This window comes from Somniosus microcephalus, chromosome 7 (assembly GCF_052327205.1).
Source record: "Somniosus microcephalus isolate GS21.2 chromosome 7, FLI_Smic_1.0, whole genome shotgun sequence".
Taxonomy (NCBI): domain Eukaryota; kingdom Metazoa; phylum Chordata; class Chondrichthyes; order Squaliformes; family Somniosidae; genus Somniosus; species Somniosus microcephalus.
Window position 1 is genome coordinate 233,971,856 of NC_140993.1, and position 18,013 is coordinate 233,989,868.

The window sequence follows — 18,013 nt, forward strand, 5'->3', positions numbered from 1 at the left end:
AATCCGAAATAACAACAGAAAATGCTGGAAAAACTCAGCAGGTCAGGCAACATCTGTGGAGAGATCTCCACAGATGTTGCCTGACCTGCTGAGTTTTTCCAGCATTTTCTGTTTATATACAGGGGCGGTCACTACTGGTACTGCAGTATACAGGGGCTGCAGAATATAGTTCCTTCTTCAAAGTACATACACTACAATTCCTCCCCTTTTAGCTAAACAGTACATAACATTCGATTAATAATTAAATAACATATTTACAATTACAGTTGCTATACACATTAGCTGAAGTTAAGCAATTATAAATTCAGTCTTTGAGGAGGCCTCCTGATTCTGTCTGGATAACGCCTCTTTGGGGTATCAGGTTCTTCTGGCAAAGTTGATTCGGGATCAACGTCGTTGTTTGCTTCGTCTGCTTCCAATATCACCGATTCTGAGGTAGATGCAATTGGTACTTCGGTTTCATCACCAGGCGTATCGGATCGTGGTGTGGATTTGACGTTTTCCAGTGACTCTAGAATCTGGTCAGCATGGCGTCTTACAATGCTCTCTCCAACGTCCACGGTATACATTAGAGGTCCTTGCCGTGTGCAGATCGTTCCTGGCTGCTATTTCTCTGTGCGGTAGTCCCGGGCCAAAACTGGTTGACCTATCTTAAAACTCCTGGTCGGCCTTTCATTCATATTCTGAAACTGCCTGTTCTCCACATCTCTTCTGATGTTTGGCTTAACCAAATCCAAGCGGCATCGTAGTCTTCGATTGAAGAACATCATGGCTGGAGTTTGGTTGGCAACCGCATGTGTCGCATGCAAACAAGAAGTTATCCACCTTGTGTTGTAGGGGTATGTCTTCATTACCCATTGCCTTGATAGCCTTCTTGACTGTTTGAATGAACCTCTCAGCCAATCCATTGTTGGCTGGATGATATGGGGCGGATGTGTAATGCTTAACACCATTGTTCTTTAAGAACCTCCGGAACTCTTCAGACACAAACTGTGGTCCATTGTCGGAGCAAATCTGTTCAGGCAGCCCATTTCTGGCGAATATGGTTCGTAAGACTGTGATAGTTTTTTCTGTGGTGGTTGAGGACATTTTTATTACCTCTGGCCACTTTGAATGTGCATCCACCGCAATTAAAAACATCGAGTCCATAAATGGACCAGCAAAATCAATGTGCACCCTTTGCCATGGAGATGAGGGCCACTCCCATGGATGTAGAGGGGCTTGTGGTGGGGCATTTTGAACCTTCTGGCATCCTGTACAGCTCTTGGTCATCGCTTCGATTTCTCTATCGATTCCCGGCCACCACACAAACGCTCTGGCTAAGTTCTTCATTTTTACCCCTCCCAGATGACCCTCATGAAGCTCATTGAGCACTCTATCCTTCAATTTGGGTGGAATTACTACTCTGGATCCACACATCAAGGTTCCTCGGCACACTGACAGCTGTTCTCTTCTCAGCGAGAATGCTGGCAACAGTGGTTCGCCATGTGCTGGCCATCACTTCACCGTTAAATCATAGACCCTGGAGAGTGTCGGGTCATTTCATGTTTCCTTTTCTATGTTTGCATTCGTCACAGGTAGACATTCGACTATGGTCGAGTGGAATATCTCCACAGGATCCACTGCAACGGTAGGCGCGACAATCCATCAGCATTCCCATGCTGTTTAGTTCCTTTGTACTCGATGTCATATTGGTGTGCCCCTAGGAAAAGGAACCACCTCTGTAGCCGTTGTGCTGTCATTTTCGGGACGCCCTTCTGAGGGTTGAAAATGGAGACAAGAGGTTGATGATCAGTTAGTAGAGTAAATTTCTGACCGTGCAGGTACTGATTGAACTTCTTCACCCCCCACACCAGGCTGAGGGCCTCTCTGTCAATCTGGGCGTAGTTACGCTCGGCTGAAGTTAACGAGTGTGACGCAAAAGCTATCGGCCTCTCTGAACCATCAAGGAATTTATGTGACAGTACCGTTCCAATGCCGTAGGGAGACGCATCACACGCCAGTCTTATCGGTAGTGATGGGTTGTAGTGAGCCAATACTTCTCTTGAAGTGATTAGGTCTTTACTCTTCTGAAAGGCCCGCTTACATTCATCGCTCCATTTCCATGCTACTCCAGTTTGTCGTAGGGCGTTCAGTGGGTGCAGAATTGTGGACAAATTCAGCAAAAACCTATGGTAGTTATTCGCCAATCCAAGGAATGACCTCAGTTGCGACACATTTTCAGGCGCTGGAGCCTTAACTACTGCTTCAATTTTGTCAGGGGACTTATGTAACCCCTCTTCATCAATCACGTGGCCACAATACGATATCTGTTTCTTAAAAAACTCGCACTTGGGGCGATTGGCTCATAGCCCATGTTCTCTTAGTCTAGTGAGCACCTGCTCTAGGTTGGCAAGGTGCTCACTGTCATTTTCACCTGTCACTAGGATGTCGTCCAAGTAACACTGAGTCCCCGGAATCCCTTGCAGGACTTGTTCCATCGCTCTTTGCCGTATCGCCGGAGCTGATGCTACTCCGAATACCAGTCGATTATACTGGTAAAGACATTTGTGAGTGTTTATCGTGAGATATTTCCTAGAGGATTCTTCAACCTCCATCTGCAAATATGCTTGTGCTAGGTCAATTTTTGTAAACGCTTCCCTCCAGATAGTGAGGCGAAAATATCTTCTATCCTCGGGAGAGGATACTGTACTGTGTGAAGGACTGGGTTCACCGTCACCTTGAAGTCCCCACAGCTGCGAACCTTCCTTGGCTCCTCAGACTTATTGTTTAACGTTTTCTTCAAGACAGGGACGATGGGTGTCGCCCACTCACTCCAGTCTACCTTAGATAACACGCCTGCATTCTCCAGATTCTCCAGCTCTGCCTCGACGGCTGGGCGAATTGCATACGGTACCGGTCTTGCTTTGAAAAACTTGGGAATTGCATTCTCTTCTATTTTTATCGAGGCGGTTACGCCTTTAAGAGTTCCCAGTTCTTGTTGAAATACCTCTTTAGCATTAGCTAAGATTTTTGACAATCATCCAGGTGTGACGTCGTCATCCTTTTTACCAGCCACAGTCAGTGCCTGAATGGATTGCCAGTCTAAACTTATCTTTTTGATCCATTCACGTCCCAATAACGGTGGTCCACCATCTTGCAGTATGTACAGATACAATTTCTGTATATCCTTGCCATTGTATTCGACAGGCACCCTTATTTTCCCTCTGGTGTATACTTTCTGCCCCATATACGTCTTCAAGACAATGGATGTGTCTTTCAAGGTTATGTGTGAGAATAGCCGCTCGTAGTCTCGTCGATTCATGACGGTCAGGGCTGATCCTGTATCCAATTCCATTTTGACTTGGGACCCTGCTATCGTGAGGGTGACCCAAATGGTTCGGTGATCCACTTTTGCGATTACGTTGTGAAGTTTGAGACAGCTTAGTCTGTTGCTCCCGGATTCACTATCGCTCTTCTGGTCTTCGGAACTACTGTCCGTCATCTTTTTTACTTTCCTGTACTGTTCCTTAAGAGCCTTTTTGTTGTCGTTAGTCTTCTTCCCGGACCTGCAAACTCGTGCAATGTGTCCCATCTTTCTGCATTGCCTGCATATTTTGTCCTTGGACCAGCAGTCCTTCTGGTCATGGGTTGTTCTGCCGCAGCGATAACATTTTTCAAATCCCCGTGTCATTTCATGGGTGCCGTATTCCTGTGGCTTTTGCTGTATTTCCGCAGCTCCCCTTGCCGCTACTTTGTACGATACTGCCACGCTGAAGGCCTTATCTAGCGTCAGCTCTTTCTCTGAGAGTAACCTCTTCTGGGTTCCTTCACTCAGGAGTCCACAGACAAATTTGTCCCGTAGGGTATCTGCCAGTCCTGCTCCGAACTGGCAGTGCTTTGATAGCTTGCGTAGTTCCGTAAGGTAATCAGCATTGCTCTCATCTTTATGCTGATTTCTCTTGTGGAATTTAAATCTTTCTGCTATCAGCAGCAGTGTAGGATTTAGGTGTTCCTGTAGGATATCAACAATTTCGTTAACACTCTTCGCCATCGGTTTGGCTGGAGTGATCAGGTTTCGCAATAGGCCGTACGTTCTGGTGCCCATTAAGTTTAGTAGTACTGATGCCTTTTTCTCATAGGCTACTTAATTTGCCTTGTAATATACTTCGACTCTTTCCACATATGTGGTGCAGTCTTCTATTGCATTATCGAAGGCAGTGATATTGCCAGTCTTCGGCATCTTGGAGATCTAAGATGGCGCCTCCCGCGCTTTGCCTTCTTCCCCGATTGAACAAAATGGCGCCTCCCGCGCTTTGCCTTCTTCCCCGCTGGATTAAGATGGCGCCTCCCGCGCTTTCTGTCTTCTCCGCTGCTGCTAGCGCTGTTGCTGGCGTTTTTATGCCTTGATGGCGATGCCCTATGGTCTTCGCGCACTTCCCCCCCGCGCTGCTGCTAACGCCGCTCTCCGCGGTCCCCATGGCAAACTGCAGCTCCTTGCGGCTTTCTGCGCTTCTAATTTATTTTATTTTAATTACTGTTCCCATCGTCAGAGCAAACCCTACGGGACACTTTCCTCCCTCTTCTCGGGTCTGTACACTGTCAGGCTTCATAGCACCGGCTGCGCCCTGTGTGCTCCACCCTCTCTCTCTCTCTCCTCTTCCCGACAACGCTGCTCGGCCCCGTTGAAAAGCCACCCGATCGAGCTCTAGCCCGCCGCAGCCCAGGAAGGATCAGTGTACTACCTGCCACCAGCCCGATTAGCTGGAACACCATAGACAGGATAACCAAGCCCCGCTCTCGACAGCCTCTCCTGCAAATCTTCGAATTCAATGACTCAGAGGCGGTTGCCCACGGTCGACGTTTTTCTTTTCTTCCTTCTGGCCTCGACCTCTAACAACTTTTCTTCAGGGATGGATCCCCATGAGGTGGTGCAGAACTGTAGGTAAGTTCGGATCTGTTCGTCGCCAGTGTAACGTCCGTGTGTAATTGAGACACGGACTGCAGGAGTTGGTTATAACAGGTGTTTACTGAGTGGAGACAAAACTGGAACTACTATACAAAGTTACTACACAGGCTTATATACAGGGGTGGTCACTACTGGTACTGCAGTATACAGGGGCTGCAGAATATAGTTCCTTCTTCAAAGTACATACACTGCAAAAGGTGGCTTTATAAGATTTCCTCCCAAGGTTAACAACTGTGAACAGCTGTGAGCTATTGGTTCTGGTGCTTGGGAAGGCATCTCATGAATGTATTCTCACTAGAGAAGTATTTCCTTCCAGGTCGAGCTCCTCAAGTACTCAGTTCGTAAAGTCAGGCTTGATTCTTGGTTTGTGCAGCAAAGAGTGGGAGTAGAGGTGCTGCAGTGGTTCCTAGCATCCTTGGGCTAGAGAGAGGAATTTTTCACTCCTGATAACAATCCAGCAGCTCCTGCTGCACGTGTGTGTGTGTGGACATTGTTTGAGGACAGGATTGGGTTCAACTATTATTCACCAGACAGTTGAAGAACCCACCAACATTTGCTGTTTAGACTCACACAAGAATGGTAACTTGGATGAGCTATAAGAGGATAAGTGATGCCGGTGGAACCATAATCCACAGATGGGCATTTAGTAGTATGGGTCACAGGATACCATTCAGGAGTGGGCAATTTTTCTTTTCACTAGTCCAGGGACACTGAAGCCAACTATGGTTCCACTACACCCACTCTGATTGAGGTCATTTAACTCAACACACACTCGGAATCAAACCTGTGGCTCAGTGGGTAGCACCCTTGCCTTTGGATCAGAATATTATAGGTTCAAGTCCCACTCCAGAGACCTGAACACAAAAATCTAGGTTGACATTTCAGTGCAGGGCTGAGGGAGCGCTGCACTGTTAGAGGTGCTGTCTTTCAGATGAGATGTTAAATTGAGACCCCATCTGCTCTCTCAGGTGGATGTAAAAGATCCCATGGCACTATTTTGCAGAAGAACAGGGGAGTTATCCCCCGTGTCCTGGCTAATGTTTATCCCTCAATCAACATCACTAAAAAACAGATTATCTGGTCATTATCACATTGCTGTTTGTGGGAGCTTGCTGCGCACAAATTGGTTGATGCGTTTCCTACATTACAACAGTGACTACATTTCAAAAAGTACTTCATTGGCTGCAAAGCGCTTTGGGACATCCGGTGTTTGTGAAAAGCGCTATATAAATGCAAATCTTTCTTTCTTTGTTTTCTAGGGCTTTCCTGGTCTTCAAGTTACAATTTCACATAGGGTAATTTATTTATTAAGCTGCCCTTCAAGAAAGGCCTTTCATTCAACAGTTTATATCACGTAACATAAATTTTCTGGCTTTCATTTCCTATTACATAGCATTCTAACTCCATTATCTCCATTTGCATCTCATTTTAAATAAATTTGGTATTTTTGTGCAAAACCTACTGAAACGCTCCTCGTGCATCATTTAGTGTGCTCACTATTTTAATCAGATGCTATCAACAACGTGAAACAAAAGACAGCATCCAGGTTTATGATTAATTCATGTACAGCAACAACTGATCCGTCATCCATACTGGAAAAAAAACCTTTTGTGTCAGGCTCACGTATCTGGAGTTTGTGTGCGAAAGAAGCAATTATGATTTTAAAAATCTATGAAACGGATGTAAGTTGAAAACACCTTTCACATTTCCCTCATCAAATATCAATCTATCTTATTGTGATATATGTATATATATATATTAAAAAGAAAGACTCACATTTTATCTATTGCCGTTCACAACCTCAGGATGTCCCAAAGTGCTTTACAGTCAGTGAAGTGGTTTTTGAACTGGAGGCACTATGGGCAGGATTTTCATTGGGTCGTGGAGGCGGGATTGGAGGCGTGTGGGGGTTAAAATCCTGAAATCGGGGGGGCATGAACCCATCCTGCCCCCAACCCGCCTCCATGCCAGTTTCAAAGGAGGCGGGTACCCGACCCGCACTGGGAAGCGCCTCCCCGAGGCAGGAAGGGGATTAGTGCCAATTAACTGCCTGTTAACAGGTAGTTAACAGGCAGTTTTTAGCCTAATCCCTATTTTCATTCTTGAAGTGTGGGATTCCCGATGGCTCCAAACCACGCCAAGTTAGTGAGGCGGGCCGTCGGGCTGATGGGCTTGGAGGGGTCGAGATGTCCGGTGTTCAGGTGAGTGATGGGTGCATGAGTGCAGAGGTAAGTGTGTTTGGTGTGTGTAAAGTGTTTAAAGAAGTTTTACTTACCTTTACAGCCTTCTTTCCTTCAGGTCTCGGGAGTCCCTCATCTCACCGGCACAGAAAGCGGAATGGCCACGATCTGTCAAAAATTGCAGCATTCAACTTTCTGTTCCGGAGAGATCTCTAAATCATCCTGAGAGGAAGGAATTAACTGAGAGTACAGATTGTCAGTGTTTGACAGCTTCAAACAGCTGTGAAACGTTGATATTTCATCTGTCAAAAGGTCTTGACAGATGAAATATCAATCTGTGACATCACCTGTTGCCGGGTGGCCCTTAATTAGCCTGCTTAGCCCGCTGGGCGGGCTCAACAAGGTCAATCAAGAGAAGATTGTGCGGGTTGGCTACAACTCGATGGAGGTGGGACTACAACCTCGAAAGTTGTAGTCCCGCCTCCAACCCTCCTCCTCAGTGAAAATCCAGCCCATATATATAGACTCTCTAAATCTAGCCCATATATATAGACTCTCTAAATGGCAGCGCGCACGGACGCAGCGGCTTTGTCTCTCCCAAGACTGAGCGTTTTCACCCTCCTTCTGAGTCTCTTCTGGACTCTGCTGATACGGGAATTGAGGGCAGACCTACTGTACAGCCGGCAGACGCTCCTCGACATCGGGGCCGACTGCGTGTGGCTCACACTCGGTGACATCGATCTGCCTCCCAACATCGCCCGACCCCCGGGACCAGCGTGGCGTCCTTCCCCAGCCGGAAGTCGGCGCAGACCGCGCAGGGAACGCAAGCAGAAGCGGGGTAAGAGGGCCGGTATCCAAAACAGGCTGAAGAGGGCCCCACACAAACCCTCCCTCCCAAGTATTTTCCTGGCCAACGTCAGGTCACTAGAAAACAAAATGGATGAGCTCAAACTTGATCTCTCCACACAGAAAAGGACAAAGGAATGCTGCGCCATGATCTTCACAGAGACCTGGTTGAACAACGGCATCCCTGACACCACCATCCAACTAGAAGGACGCACGGTCTTCCGCGCCGACAGAACTGCAGACTCCGGTAAGAGCAAGGGAGGCGGTTTGTGCATTTACACTAACAATGCCTGGTGCACTAACATGGACATAATCGATAGATCCTGCTCGGCTGATTTGGAATTCCTCATGGTAAGGTGCAGACCCTTCTACCTGCCTCGGGAATTCACGGCTGTTATCATCACTGCGGTCTACATCCCACCACACGCTAATGCCGAACTAGCACTGAAGGACCTCTACAGGGCCATCAATGAACAACAAACTGCGCACCCAGACGGAGCTTTTATCGTCGCGGGGGACTTCAATCACATAAACCTAAAAACTGTACTACCGAAATTCCACCAGAAGGTTTCCTGCCCCACAAGAGGGGAGAACACACTGGATCAAGTCTGCACGAGCATTGTAGACGCTTATAAGGCCATTCCCTGCCCCCACCTTGGGAAGTCTGACCACCTCTCCCTGTTTCTAGCCCCAGCATACAAACCGCTCATCAAAAGAGGGAGAATATCAGTGAGAGCAGTGAAAGTATGGCCAGAGGGGGCAGTATCGGAGCTTCAGGATTGCTTCGAGCGCACTGATTGGGGCATGTTTGCCAATAATGACATCGAAGAATACGCATCCACAGTGCTATTCTACATTAACAGCTGCGTCGAGGTCGTCACGACCCATAAAAATATCAGGACATACCCCAACCAGAAACCCTGGATGAACGGAGAGGTCCACTCACTGTTGAAAGCACGCGACGCAGCATTTAAATCTGGCGACGCGGCGGCTTACAGTGCAGCTAGGACCAACCTAAAAAAGGGTATCAGGACTGCCAAAAGGAAACAGACACTGCGGATAGAGGATCATTTCCACAACAACTCAGACCCCCGGCGCATGTGGCAAGGCATCCAGTCCATCACTGACTACAAGGGCAAAAACACCAGCCCCCGGTTAGCGATGCCTCCCTTCCGGAGGAGCTTAACAACTTCTACGCTCGCTTCAACAGGGACAACAGGGAGCCGGCTACAAAAGCCTTGCCACCCCCGGAAGACCAGGTGCTCACTCTGTCGGCCTCCGACGTAAGGGGTGTTCTACGCGGAGTGAACACACAAAAGGCTGCTGGACCGGATAGCATCCCTGGACGGGTACTCAAGGAATGTGCTGATCAGCTGGCTGATGTCTTCACCGCCATCTTCAATCTGTCATTGGCCCAGGCAGTAGTCCCTACATGCTTCAAGACCGCTACCATTATTCCTGTGCCAAAACAAACGGCTGTGACGTGCCTGAATGACTATCGACCTGTCACACTCACACCCATCATAATGAAGTGTTTCGAGAGACTGGTCCTGGCTCACATCAAAGCCAGTGTTCCCGCCTCTCTTGACCAACACCAGTTTGCCTATCATGCAAACAGATCAATGGAGGATGCAATCACAACTGCTCTACACTCGGCACTGAATCACTTAGATGGTAAGGAGACCTACATCAGAATGCTGTTCATAGACTACAGCTCAGCATTCAACACTATCGTCCCCAACAAGCTGGCCACCAAACTCCAAACTCTTGGCCTGAACACTTCCCTCTGCAACTGGACCCTGAACTTCCTAACAAACAGACCCCAGTCTGTCAAATTAGGTAACCACACCTCCCCGCCCCTGACCCTGAACACGGGGGCCCCACAAGGATGTGTGCTGAGCCCCCTCCTCTACTCCCTCTTCACCCACGACTGTGTGGCTGTTCATGGCTCCAACACCATCATCAAGTTTGCGGATGATACCACGGTAGTAGGCCAGATCACCAACAACGATGAGTCAGCCTACAGGGAGGAGGTCCAGCATCTCGTGAAGTGGTGCGCCGATAACAACCTGGCCCTTAACATCAAGAAAACCAAAGAAATCATTGTGGACTTCAGGAAGTCTAAAGGCGGAAGTCACACCCCCATCCACATCAATGGGGCTGTGGTGGAAAGGGTGGACAGCTTTAAGTTCCTCGGAATCCACATCACGGAAGACCTCTCCTGGTCCCTCAATACCTCCTCTCTGGTGAAGAAGGCCCAGCAGCACCTATATTTCCTAAGGAGGCTGAAGGGATGTAACCTGTCACCCCTGATCCTCTCTAACTTTTACCGCTGCACAATAGAGAGCATCCTGACAAACTGTATCACAGTATGGTATGGCAGCTGTAGCTACTATGACCGGAAAGCCCTGCAGCGGGTAATCAAAACTGCCCAACGCATTACTGGCACCCGGCTACCGACCATAGAGCACATATACCAGAAACGCTGTTTACGGAGGTCACGGTCCATCATCAAAGACCCTACCCACCCCAGCCACAGTTTGTTCACCCTCCTGCCATCTGGGAGACGCTACAGATGCATTCATACCCGTATGACCAGATTTAGGAACAGCTTCTTTCCCAGGGCTGTCATCCTACTGAACTCCACAAATAAACTCTAAAGCCTGCACATCTGCCAATGCACTTTATTATGGTTATGCTTATGTTAATGTATTACAAGCCAAATGAATGTTGAATGTTTAAATGTCTTAATCTAAATGTACACTCTCAGGAGCCGCAAGCCTACATTTCGTTGTACTGCACTTGTGCACTAACAATGACAATAAAAGTTGATTTGATTTGATTTGATTTGATAGAATCAACACCTGAGTTAAAAATTAACTACTTGGATTGTGGTCTTGCTCTTGATGGCCATCCTGTAACTCTTAGTGAAAGTATTTGTGTGAGGATATCTTTCTTCTGGACACCAGTGACATTGTAAAGGCGCTATATAAATGCAAATCTTTCTTTATTTATTTCTTCTTTCTAATGTAGGAAACGCAGCAGCCAAATTACAGCACACAGCAAGGTCTCACAAACAGCAATGAGATACCACGACCTAAAAATTCAGTTGCTTTGCGCCTTCCGTTAGCGCCCTAACAGGGCACTAACAGGGCGCAAAGCAACTAGTGCCTGGGCGTGGCGCCACCAACTCCTCTCATGAAATTCAGCGGGAGATTAGCGGTTGCAGTAACCGTTAGCGCCCCACGGCGCTGTGCCACCGGCGATGATGTCATCGCCATGTGCAGTGCCACACTCGCGCCCCGGCCACGATCTTCGGTAGCGCCCCCCTGACTTACCGCCGGACGTTATGTCCGACAGGGTCAGGGGGTCCTACCTGCAGCTGGGGCGGCGCAAATTAAAGGAGAGGTGCCGGGCGGCCATTTTTGTTGCTGGCCGCCTGCCAGCACCTGCCAGCACCTGCCCCCGTTGCCGTCCCAGGATTCCTGAGCAGCCCCCCCCCCCGCGGAGCGTCAGCTGCGCACTGTGAGCCTGGCACTTCTCTTGACTGCCAGGTTCTTTTGCCGGCACTCCGTTCCCTGATGGCCCAGCTGGGCCCCGGGTCGCACTGTGCTATGCCCCTCCCCTTTAATAAAGGGAGGAAGGCCTGCAGTACCACGGCCCTCTTGGGGCGCTACTGGTGAATTTCAGCTGCGGGGGTGCTAATTTTTTCAGGGCGCTAGCGCCCCAAAGAGGGCGCAACTCAATTTTCCCCCCATATATTCTCTGTTAGTGGTGTTGGTTGAGGGATAAAAATTGGCCAGGACACTGAGGAGAACGGCCCTGCCTCCCTTTGAATAGTGCTGTGGGATGTTTTACGTCACCTGAGGCCTCAGTTTAGCATCTCATCCGAAAAACAGCACCTCCAACAGTGCAGCACTCTTTCGGTGCTGAACAGAAGTGTCAGCCGGGATGATGTGCTTATGTCCCTGGAGTGGGGCTCTGACTCAGAGGAGAGAGTGCTACCCACTGAGTCAAGCCTGACACAAGCTGTATGCTATTAAAGGAATAAACCTAGCAAAGACTTCCTCTGATCAATTTTTTTTAGAAATCTTATGGCTGATCATGCAGTAACCTAAAAATCACACACAGTAAAGATTACTCATTAAAATGGCACTTAGGCCGTGCATGGGAATTAAATCAATGAGCAGCATTTCATTCATGAAAGAATAAAATATATCTTAAGAAGCAAGCATCTCAATTTGAGATCCTTATATGACAAACCTGTATAATGTAAGAAAGTACCAGAGAGTGAATTAAAAAGCTGTACTCTAACTGAAGGCTTCAAATGCTATTGTAAAACAAAACTCAAATGATCTCTGTGCTTTACACGTAGGTACCAATGACGTAAGTAGAACAGAGAAAGAGGTTCTGATGAGGGAGTATGAGCAGCAAGGGGCTAAATTAAAAAGCAGAACCACAAAGGTAATAATCTCTGGATTACTACCTGAGCCACGAGCAAATTTGCATAGGGTAAATAAGATCAGAGAGATGAAACGCGTGGTTCAAAGACTGGTGTGGGAGAAATGGGTTTCAATTCATGGAGCACTGGCACCAGTACTGGGGTAAGAGGGAGCTGTTCCATTGGGATGGGCTTCACTTGAACCTGGCTGGGACCAGTGTCCTGGCACTAAAGCTGTGCATGGGAATAACTAGGACAGTAGACAGGGCTTTAAACTCAATACTGGGGGGGGGGCGGATTCAGGTGAGCGGGAATTTAAAAAGTCAAAGAGAAAGGAGAAGGCAATAGAGCAGGGTAGTGAAGGGGGTAATAGTAACCAGAGTGTGACAGGAAAGGACAGAACGTATAAAAATAAGAGTGCATCAGAAAGTGGGGTCAAAGCACAGAAAAATAGTGAAAAGACAAAATTTAAAGCTCTTTATCTGAATGCATGCAGCATTCATAACAGGATAGTTGAGTTGACGGCACAAATAGGTATAAATGGGTATGATCTGATAGCCATTACAGAGACGTGGTTGCAAGGTGGCCAAGGCTGGGAACTGAATATTCAGGGATATATGACATTTTGGAAAGATAGACAGAAAGGAAAAGGAGGTGGGGTAGCTTTGTTAATAAAGGATGAGATCAGTGCAGTAGTGAGAAATGATATTGGCTCAGAAGAACAAGATGTAGAATCAGTTTGGGTGGAGATAAGAAATAATAAGGAAAAGAAGTCACTGGTGGGAGTACTCTATAGGCCCCCTAACAGTAGCTACACTGTTGGACAGAGTATAAATCAAGAAATAATGGAGGCTTGTAAGAAAGGTACAGCAATAATCATGGATGATTTTAATCTTCATATTGATTGGACAAATCAAATTGGCCAAGGTAGCCTCGAGGAAGAGTTCATAGAGTGCATCCGGGATAGTTTTCTAAAACAATACATTGTGGAACCAACCAGGGAGCAGGCTACCTTAGATCTGGTACTGTGTAATGAGACAGGATTAATAAATAATCTCATAGTAAAGGATCCTCTAGGAAAGAGTCATCATAGCGTGGTTGAATTTCAAAATCAATTGGAGGGTGAGAAAGTTGGGTCTCAAACCAGTGTCCTGATCTTAAATAAAGGCAATTACAAAGGTATGAAGGCAGAGTTGGCTAACGTGGACTGGGAAAATAGATTAAAGGGTAAGACGGTTGATAAGCAATGGCAACATTTAAGGAGATATTTCATAACTCTCAACAAAAATATATTCCAGTGAGAAGGAAAGACTAAGAGAAGGGAGAACCATCCGTGGCTAACTAAGGAAGTAAAGGATGGTATCAAATTGAAAACAAAGGCAAAAAATATTACCAAGATTAATGGGAGGCCAGAGGATTGGGAAATTTTTAAAAACCAGCAAAGGATGACTAAAAAAATAATAAAGAGAGAGAAGATGGATTATGAGAGTAAACTAGCAAGAAATATTAAAACAGATAGTAAGAGCTTCTACAGGTATATAAAAAGGAAGAGAGTAGCTAAAGTAAACGTTGGTCCCTTAGAGAATGAGACTGGGGAATTAATAATGGGGAACAGGGAAATGGCAGAGGCTTTGAACAAATATTTTGTATCAGTCTTCATGGTAGAAGACACTAAAACCCATCCCAATAATACATAATCAAGGGGCTATGTAGGATTCGCAAAATTGGACTTTGTATTAATAAGGGTCAAATGGCAGAAGAGGCCATGATTTTAAAGACTGTTTTAAAAGAAGCCCAGAAAAAGGGGCATACAAAATGGCCACCATACCATGCGACCAGCTTATTGGGACACTTTAAAATGGTTCCTGCGAATCCTCAGACAGCTTTGTGGATTCAACCCACAGCAAGTTCTGGAAGCCGTTTCTGAGAGAACGAAACCAAACCCACACATATACATATGGATTAGATGCAGATCCAGTCAAGATCGGCCTGGAGACAGAGGCCATCTAAATGTTGACCCAGACAAAAGGGGACAATTTCATATTCATGAGAACAACACCAAGGACTAGATAACGAGATCAGCAGGACATTAAAAACAATGAAGGTCATTCCAGACCAGAGATGGGCCTTTACCGGCCATCTAAAACATTTTAAAATATAATGACTACCCCGCTGTGCTCCCAGCCCGCCAAAAGTTAAACAAAGACTAACCTGATTTTGGGCGGGAAGTGGAAGCTTCTGGGGGAAAAGTATAACTGGAGGAGTTGGAGTTGTACAGAGACTCACGCAGACACTCGGGGAGAGGCTCTCGCAGACTCTGGAAACTCTGAAGGAGACACCGGAGTTGTAGTTGGAGACAGCGGTGGGTGAAGAGGAGTCGCTTCGGGAGAAGATCAGCAAACTCCTCTCCACCATCGGAGGAGGAAGAAGGATCAAGCCAACATCAAGAAGGCCGTTTCGAAGCTGGCGTCCCGCCCCGGGGAATCACATCGGGAGATCATCGACCATCCCCGGGCCATTGCTGAAATGAGAGGCCATCGACCCAACTTGGGAGAAGAAACAAAAAAAAAAACCCCAAGAGAAGAAACCTTCCAGCCACCCCGGCTCGGGAGAAGAGATAAAAACATACTGAAGAAGCGATGGGAGCCAGCCCAAGGCTCCTCTGACCAGGGTCGAGCCGACGATCCTCAACCCCGCCGACATCCAGGCCCGCCGGTGACCAGCCGCCCCGACCCCCACCTCAGGAGAGAGGTGTGGCGCAGCTCGCAGGGGTTCCACGATCCACGAGGAGACGGAGCGCCTGAAGGGATCAAAACACAGACTTGATTTCAAAACCTTGCACTTCCTAGTGGGATTGGTGAGCATGTTTCTGGCCCTTCACAATCAGATCTAGATAGGTTTAATAAGGGGGTGGATTTAAGGGTACAATTAACATGAGTTGTTATCCCTCGATATTCCGTGTGTTTCCTTATTTCATGATGATCTTTGTAGAGTATAAGATGCCTGTATTTGCCTTAGTTAGTACTGTGTCATTATGATTTGTTTGTGTTTTTCCCTCCCATGTACTCTCTTATCTGCTTGCATTTGATTTGATATTTTCCTTATGCAATAAAATTTCATTTTGTTTCATCAAACTTGATCTACAAGAGTTTTCTCTACATTGTAGTTCCTGCCCCAAAGTCCAGAGTATAGAATCTAAGGGGCGAGTGGGTCGAACCACTCAAGGTTTTACTGTGCAAGAGAGAGAGGCCTCTAGAGAGAGAAACCTCAGGGAAATCTCTCAAGGAAAACCCCTTACAGCTATAAGGAGGGGGGAGCTTAAAACAATCACTATCACTAAAGAAAAAGTACTCGGTAAAATAATGGGACTAAAGGTGGACAAATCCCCTGGACCTGATGGCCTGCATCCTAGGGTCTTAAAAGAAGTGGCTGCAGAGATAGTGGATGCATTGGTTGCAATCTACCAAAATTCCCTGGATTCTGGAGAGGTCCCAGCGGATTGGAAAACTGCAAATGCAACGCCCCTATTTAAGAAGGGAGGGAGACAGAAAGCAGGAAACTATAGACCAGTTAGCCTAACATCTGTCATTGGGAAAATGCTGGAGTCCATTATTAAGGAAGCAATAGCAGAACATTTAGAAAATCATAATACAATCAAGCAGAGTCAGCATGGTTTTAGGAAAGGGAAATCATGTTTGACAAATTTGCTGGAGTTCTTTCAGGATGTAACGAGCAGGGTGGATAAAGGGGAACCAGTGGATGTGGTGTATTTGGATTTCCAGAAGGCATTCGATAAAGTGCCACATAAAAGGTTACTGCACAAGATAAGAGCTCCTGGGGTTGGGGGTAATATATTAGTATGGATAGAGGATTGGCTAACTAACAGAAAACAGAGGGTCGGGATAAATGGGTCATTTTCCAGTTGGCAAACGGTAACTAGTGGGGTGCCACAGGGATCAGTGGTGCGGCCTCAACTATTTACAATCTATATTAATGACTTAGATGAAGGGACCGAGTGTAATGTAGCCAAATTTGCTGATGATACAAAGATAGGTGGGAAAGCAAGTTGTGAAGAGGACACAAAAAATCTGCAAAGGGATATAGACAGGCTAAGTGAGTGGGCAAACATTTGGCAGATGGAGTATAATATGGGAGAGTGTGAGGTTATCCACTTTGGTAAGAAAAATAAAAAAGCAAATTATTAGTTAAATGGCGAGCGATTACAAAATGCTGCAGTAGAGAGGGACCTGGGGGTCCTTGTGCATGAAACACTTTGGGCTCGATTTTGCCAGTGCTCAGGGGTCGGCTTTGGAGGCGGGACTGCTGGCAAAATCAAAAAGATTGGCAGTGGGTCCCGAACCCGCTTCCAACCCGCCTCCAATCAACCTTCCTGGGAGTCGAGTCCACGATTTGTGCAGGAACCTGACTCCTAGCGGCAGGAAGAGAATTATAGCCACTTAACTGCAACAGGCAGTTAAGAGGTTTTTTCCAATTTTGCCAGGTCGACTGCGGGCTTCCCGACATCTGGACTCCACGCCAGCTAAGTGTGGCGTGTTGTGAGTCGACTGTAATGTTTCTTCATTGATGACAGCTGCAGAAGTGGTGTTAAGGACCCAATGGTACACTGGTGAGTTTCAGAGGTAAGGAAATGCTGGGAAAATCATTTTAATGTTTTTAGACTTTTCTGTAGGTAATAATGTTTGAAGTGTTTGTGTAGCCCCAGCTCATTGGGAGCACCTCTCTCACCAGTGACAGATCGCTTCTCTAACCTCACCTGTAGCTGCCATCTGTTTTATCCTAAGGAGAGAGTCCCTGGAGAGCCTGGGTGCAAGGGCTCACCTTTGTACAGTGATTGTCGGTGTTTGCAGCACCTTAATGCTGTCAAACACTGAAAAATCATCTGTCAAACAAAAATGAGCGTGTCCCCTTTAAGAAAACCGGCACATGACGCGTCATCAACTGATGTCATCTGACACTGGCTTCCTTTTATTGGCTGGCAAGCCCACAGGGCAGGCTTAACAAGGCCAATTGATGCAAAATAGCGTCTGTGCGTCGAGCGTCGTTGGGGGTCGGATTGGAACCCGCAAGTCAGATGATCCGTTCCCAAGTCACCTCTTCAAGTAAGATCGCGGCCAAAAAGTTAGCATGCAGATACAGCAAGTAATCAGGAAGGCAACTGGAATGTTGGCCTTTATTGCAAGGGGGTTGGAGTATAAAAGCAGGGAAGCCCTGCTACAACTCTACAGGGTATTGGTGAGACCACACCTGGAGTACTGCATACAGATTTGGTTTCCTTATTTAAGGAGGGATATACTTGCATTGGAGGCAGTTCAGAGAAGGTTCACGAGGTTGATTCCTGAGGTGAAGCGGTTGACTTATGAAGAAAGGTTGAACCTATACTCATTAGAGTTTAGAAGAATGAGAGGTGATCTTATTGAAACATATAAGATACTGAGGGGGCTCGACAAGGTAGATGCAGAGAAGCTGTTTCCCCTCATGGGGGAATCTAGAACTAGGGGGCATAGTTTCAGAATAAGAGATCGCCCATTTAAAACTGAGATGAAGAAGAATTTCTTCTCTCAGAGGGTCGTAAATCTG